Here is a 7,037-nt window from a genome sequence, read left to right as displayed (position 1 = left end):
CGACTGATGGATAGATGGATGGATGGATGGATGGATGGTGGACGGACGGTGGATGGATGGATACATGGATGGAAGGATGGTCGACTGATGGATAGATGGATGGATGGATGGATGGATGGTGGACGGACGGTGGATGGATGGATACATGTATGGAAGGATGGTCGACTGATGGATAGATGGATGGATGGATGGATGGTGGACGGACGGTGGATGGATGGATACATGGATGGAAGGATGGTCGACTGATGGATGGATGGATGGATGGTGGACAGACGAACGGACGGTGGATGGATGGATACATGGATGGAAGGATGGTCGACGTATGGATGGATACATGGATGGAAGGATGGTCGACTGATGGATGGATGGATGTATGGATGGTCGACTGACAGTATTAAAATATCTTTAATTAGTTTTATTGATTATAGCTTTATTATCTTGCATTTTTCTTGGGGTGTGTAGACTTTAGAGAGGCATTATACTTCTATAATCATCAGTTTTCTATCCCTGTTAATATCTTTGCCTAATATTTACATGTCGTCAGCAGTATTTCTATGTAAGCATATTTATTACGTTCTGTTAAAGTTTTTTCTCTTGGTTGGGACCTTCAAACAGGTGTTTTTAAGCTTAAACATCCTTTCCTCCAGCCAGGGGAACAGAGTCAGTCTGCCTGTCTCCCTGATGAGTGTGGGAGGGGCAAACAGACTTTGAACTGTCCACACTAAAAAATTAAAAAACAACAAAAAACAGTGAATGGTTATGAAAATATTGTGAAACATTTCTGCATCAAAAAACAGATTAAAATATTATTAACATTTCTTAAAATACATGTATTGTATTTAATTAAGGCGGTGTCCTGCCAGATCACAGATACCTGTGGCAGGGGTTGACGTTAAGGATTTTCACATTTAATTTGCCCAGAAACAATTTTTACTTGCCCAGTATAATTTTTGATAAATATAGTTCCTAATATTCATTTTTGTATAGGCTATATATCAATGAAACATGTTTGTTTTTTAAATGTTTTTTATAATTCAGTATTTTTTAAGTTTCCAGGTTCCTGGTGTGTATATGCATGCGTCAGATAATGAACTCAAGCCTACATTACCGTGTTAACATGCTTTTCAAACCTTCCTGCACATTCTTTTCAAACTAAACTTTGCTTTAAACTGTTCTGCACCTGGAAAAATATAAATTGTAATGTTAAAAATCTAAAAAAAAAACTTGACAGGTTAAAAACTTAAGATAAATCACATACAGAAGTCAATGTCACAAATGAATAACTTTTATTTTCATGTCACGGTATGTTTATACAAGATAATGCTATTAATATAATGTGACTTTTCTAGAGAATCATTATACATAGTTATTTTATACAGGGTTTCCACAGTCTGACATCATTTCAGAATTCCCTGACTTTTAACTGACTCAGGATTAGTTTTACCTGACAAAATAAATGCAGCAACAAGACAATAATAATAACATAACAGGTCACCAATTTAACATGTTTAGCTCTATAACATTTAAATGCACCTCTCCAATGTCTAAGAGAAAAAAAAATGTAATGAACATTTTTTTATGTATGACCTGCATCACTGTACAGAAGACTGCCATATGATAGCCATATTTACTCTGTGCTCATGGCATACAATTATGCCAATTTTCCTAATCCCTGACCGATCATTTTTAATCTAGGGTTATCTGGGTGGAGAGTAAAATAAGTGGTGGGTGTGTTACTGTACATAATTTTTTTTGCCTTGTGGTTGTTTTTTAGCCTGCCAAGTCAAAAAAAATGTGTCTGATTCATGCCAATTCCCGGACAAAAATAAGAGAGAAAGAACAAAGACGCAACGAGATAATCATTAAATTAAGAGAATAAAGTCATAAAATTATGAGAATAAAGTCATAAAATTACGAAAATAAAGTTATAAAATTATGAGGATAAAGTCGAGAAATTGTGACAATAAATCTATAAAATTACAAGAATAAAGTCGTAATATTATAACAATAAAGTCGTACACTTGGGGAATAAAGTCGCAACGAGAAGTCATTAAATTACAACTTTATTCTCATAATATTACAACTTTATTCTCGCAATTTTACGAATTTATACTCGTAATTTTACGACTTTATTCTCGTAATCTTATGATTTTATTCTCGTAATTTTATGACTCTTCTCGTAATATTAAGAGTTTATTCTCGAAATAGAAAAAAACAAACTCTAGCCTGTGTCATGGTCTTGGTTCTGTTGTTCTTTACTTTGCTTTTTGTTTTCTAGTTTTATTGGTTTAATTCCAGTTTGGTTGTAATTTCTAGATTTATGTTCTCATGTTTTTTTGTTCTCTGTTGCCCTCTTGTGTGTGTGTGTGTGTGTGTGAGTGTGTGTGGGTGTGTGTGCGTGTGTGTGTTCCTTTCCCCTTGGCTCCCTCGTTGTCTCCTCTCACACCTGCTCCTTGTCAGCTCGTTAGCCCTCCCTTTGTCTCAGTCAGCTATATATGCTCTCCCTCTGCTCTCACTCTTTGTTGGTTCCTTGTATTTGCTGTCCCCCCATGCTGTTGCCCACCCACCTTGTCTCTCCCTGGCTCCTAGTGTTTTGTTTCCCCAGATGTCTCCATAGTTCTGGTTTGCTTTTCTTTATTAGTTGGATTTTTGCATTCCTGCCTTTGTTTACTTTTTCCTTTGATTAAATCCACAAGAAATCACCTCAGCCTCTCTGCCTCTGCATTTGGGTCCTGAACCACAATCAACCCTGACAGCCTGGCGCTAATAGTCTGTCGTAATACACGCCTGTTGAGGTAGTTTAAAGTCCATTTTCATACAACAGTAAAGGGATAAACGCAAATCTGACATCTTGCGCATGCATATTGACTATAGGCAGTGATGGGCAGTAGCGCCGCTACATGTAGCGAAGCTAGTAGTTTAACTACATTTTCCAGTAGCTTGACCGTAGCGTCGCTGCTTTATTTATCAAGTAACTTTCCTGTAGCGACGTTATTGTTTTGATCAAGTAGCGACGTAGCGTCCACAAACGCTACAAAATCCAGGGCAAAACTAAGAAATGAAACCAGGTTTTCTATTTCTAAACAACAATCAGCCACAAAACTACTGTAAATAGCAGTTTCAGCTGATGCTCTTATAAGTGGCGTAGTAGCACAGGCACACTCAGTAGGGTTAAACAAGCGCACCCTTTCCGAGGCTGTCGTTCTATTGGCTGGAAAGGTTGCTAGGCAACGATCCAACTGCAGTCTCAGAGAGCAAAACAAATCCGCAAGCAGAGCCTACGGGTTTGCGAACGTAACAGAGCACGGTTTGTGCGCGAAGAGAAGGAGGCAAGCGAGAGGAGAATATCTGTGCAAGAAGCATTAAATCTGAGATAAGAAACAAAGATTTGAGAGAGAAGAGAAAATATTTGAGAGAGAGCGCATGTTTGGAGTGTGAGCATTATAAGTTTTGAGAGCAAGAAGAGGAAATTCTTTTCTCTAATTGAAATGATGTGCTCTTGCATTATGGCAGGATAATTCTCCCATATCTATGTGCCACTATACTCTAATTAGAGAGCAGTAGTGAAACTTCTATATTGTATTTTCATGGCCTAGTCTACCTGACAGGATGTTTACATAAATCTGTTTTTAGGCTGTGCACAGATAAGATTTTTTATGGAGGAACAGCTCTACCGTATATAAAATAAATACATAAATAAATAAATGCTCAATAAATAAATAAATAAGCATTCAATTAGTTGCCTCCAAAAATACAATGAATAAATATGTAGGTAGAAATTAAATTATATGGTGAGACATATATATGTATCTCTTAATTAGCCTCTTTATTTTTTCACCTTCTTTTGTAAACAGTTTTGTTTGTTACTTGAATCAACTGTTTAATTGAGGTCTTTTGTAGGGTTTTGTTTTCCCTAGAGATGTCCATTGAATGCAAACTCATAGCCATGTCTCGATGTGTAGAACACTACACAGTACCTTTAATTTGGTTCTAATAACAGCAGATTGTTTACTAGTTTGTCTACTAGTAATTACTTTAGTTTTTATTTTAATATGCTGATCATAAAGCAATGTTTACACTGTGTTATGTCATTGGCTGATCTTTAATAAATATTTTAACCAGTGCATCAGACTCATTTTGAATTGACATTAGGTTGGTACAACGTTAAGTAGCTTCTGATGTAGTTAAGCTACTTTTAACACATTAGTGTAACTTAGCTTGCTATAATTCATAAGGTGGTAGCTTTGGTGTAGTGAAGCTTAATTTATTGTTGAGTAACTGATAGCTTAGCTCACTACACTGGACAACTAACTTGCCCAACACTGACTATAGGTATGCTGGTCTGATGGGATATGCTCATCTGACAGATCCATCCATCTGGCATACACTGTATGATGTTTTCCATCTTGGTACTCAGCTACAGCTCAAACTGTATGAAGAAACTGCATGGTTTAAAAGTTCACAGCTCATGAATCACAGTACGGCCTGATGCTCTGATGCAATCTTACTGCTCACACTGTATGCCAAAAAATGGCGCTGGTCGGAGTCATCAGTCTGGAAAAGACGAAAAAAAGAGAACTCCCTTGTTTGCACATGTGCAGTGTACGAGATTCTGGTAAATGGGCTCATAGGTCTGCTTCAACAGCAGGATTTGCTCACGAGGGCAGACTGATTTTCTTCTGACCTAATGATTCTTGAGGTGGTCAAGGGATCACCACCGAGGGAGGCTCATCGTCCCTCATTAGCCCTCTGTATACATGACGCAGGACGCACGATGAGGCTGAAACTCGGATCCAAAACATTCTAACACGTCTGGAGAATCAGCCCGAAAAGGGCAAAAACTCATACAGTGTGTGCCTGGCTTTAGTTTGAGAAGGTCAAATAGATGGTCTACCAATGGAATCAATAGTTTTACCCTTAAACACTATAAAAATATATTCTGCACTTGAAATAAAAGACTGAAGTGGCATTTTCTTATTTTCAATGTAAATTGTTTTATTCTATTAGCAAAGGACATCACATAGCTGCTCAAGTCAAGAAAAAAAATCATTTATTTTTTAGAAAAATTGACTACGTTGTTTCTCTTTTGTTTTGCCGTGTGTAAAGAAAACCTAATCTACCATGGTCAATGCATATTCTTTGACCATGGTGATGTCACTTTTTGAAGATTCATAGCAGAATGTTTTGTGTGAGAAGTTTTAGTTTTATCGGGCTGAACTTTTCTACTTTTCTACGGTGGTAATTTGTCAATGGAAAACTATTAGGTTTAGAATAAAATAACAACTACATTATCTCAGTTTCAACCATCTTATTTTCAAGATAATATTTACTAGTATAGATTTAATATAAATGCACTAACTTTAAGACATGTGTACTTGTATTTAGATATGTTTTTTTTTTATGAGATGCTGTTTCACTGACAGCAACCCTTTGGTATTCATTCCTTTAAAAAATTCTGCATGTAAAAGTCTAAAATTAAAATTAAAATGAAATTTCCTAACACCAAATTGAGAAATTTTTTATTAAAGATGCCTTGTTTTCAAAGATTTTTTAACATTAGCTTTGTTTGTTTCAGCCAGTCTTGATGCAGTCTTGAAAGGAGCTAAACACAGCCCATCTGTTTTCCACTAACAGGATAAGAGACCTCCGGAATGAGGTGTGTGATTTATGGAAAGAATCTCAGCTCGCTTGCATTACATGATACAGATCAGAGACATGGCATTCCCCCTGTCACTGTAATTATGCACAGCAATGGCGCCAATGCATTTAAAGCAGCCGCATTATTACAGCTGACACCAGTCGCGTCTCTTCATCGCTTATTTGGCGAGAGGCAATTTTCCAAGGCTTCCCCGGATGCTTGTCAATTTAAAGCAAGATGGAAATTAGATTCAGTCAGGACAGGCTAAAATTGATATCTTCACTTTGCAGAGTGGACAGCTGTTTGAAAGCTTTAAAATAAAGTACGGAGGTCTTGGTCTCATCTGTCTGACAAAAGTGGGGAGAAAAATACATGTTACACAGAATTTTTTTCTTTCTTTTTTTTTTCTTTCTCTCAGAAGGATGACAAAACATCCTGGATAGCTTTTACTGAGCCATTTATTCCACTTTAACATCTCCCACACTTTTAAGGGTCACCGGGGTGGCGTTAAAAGTGGCCATTAGCGCAGCTCTCAGAGACAAGGACCTCCTGTGCAGAGAGCTTTCTTCATCTGATCTCACTGTCTGAATGTGAAGCTTCGACCCAAAACCAAACGTGTCATTAGAAGGTTCAATTAGAATGCCTTCAAATAAGCGACCTGGACCTTTTGGAAATGCATTAATGCCACAAAACATCAAACACATTCGCTTTGTTTACATTGAGCTTCATATAATTACTATTTCTATTACCTTTTTCATCGTGACAAACAATGTTTGACTTGTATCATGTTCTTGCTTTTACATTGGTAAAGATTTTACTATTGCTGCCAACATGGTTGTTTATTGGAGTCCATTTGCAGTCAATGTCTTTACTTAAAAGCCCCTGATGAATAGGAGGGACTGATCGTGACCGACCTTCTGTTTCACCTTGTCATCAGACGGACATCTGTTAATGGGATCTTTTACAGACTTATGGAGATATTATTGTTGCTCTAAGTGATGTTTGGGGAACAACATCATATTTACTAAAAACTTCCTAAATCACTGAACACTAAGATATAAACATGCTACCCAGCACATCCCTTTATTGATCATAGTGCAAATGCTGAACAGATTTTCAATTTACAACTATAAAAATGTTCTTTAGTAGGCATTAGTGCATACGACTGAGGTATGATTACAAGGTAATCATCAGACAGCTAAATGAGAAGAAATTCAATAAAAGTATCAGTCAAGATAATAAGAAAAGCATTTTCAGGGCACTGAGTATCAAATGAACTGCAGTGAGGACCATTATCCACAAGTGGAAACCCATGGAGCAGAGGTAAATATTCCCAGGAGTCGTCGGCCAGATTATTTCAACTGCGTTTTCAAACCTCAGTTAAGAGTAACTAAAGAAA

This window comes from Cyprinodon tularosa, unplaced genomic scaffold (genome assembly GCF_016077235.1).
Source record: "Cyprinodon tularosa strain WSP-4 unplaced genomic scaffold, ASM1607723v1 ctg175, whole genome shotgun sequence".
NCBI lineage: Eukaryota > Metazoa > Chordata > Actinopteri > Cyprinodontiformes > Cyprinodontidae > Cyprinodon > Cyprinodon tularosa.
This window is presented reverse-complemented; position numbering follows the sequence as displayed.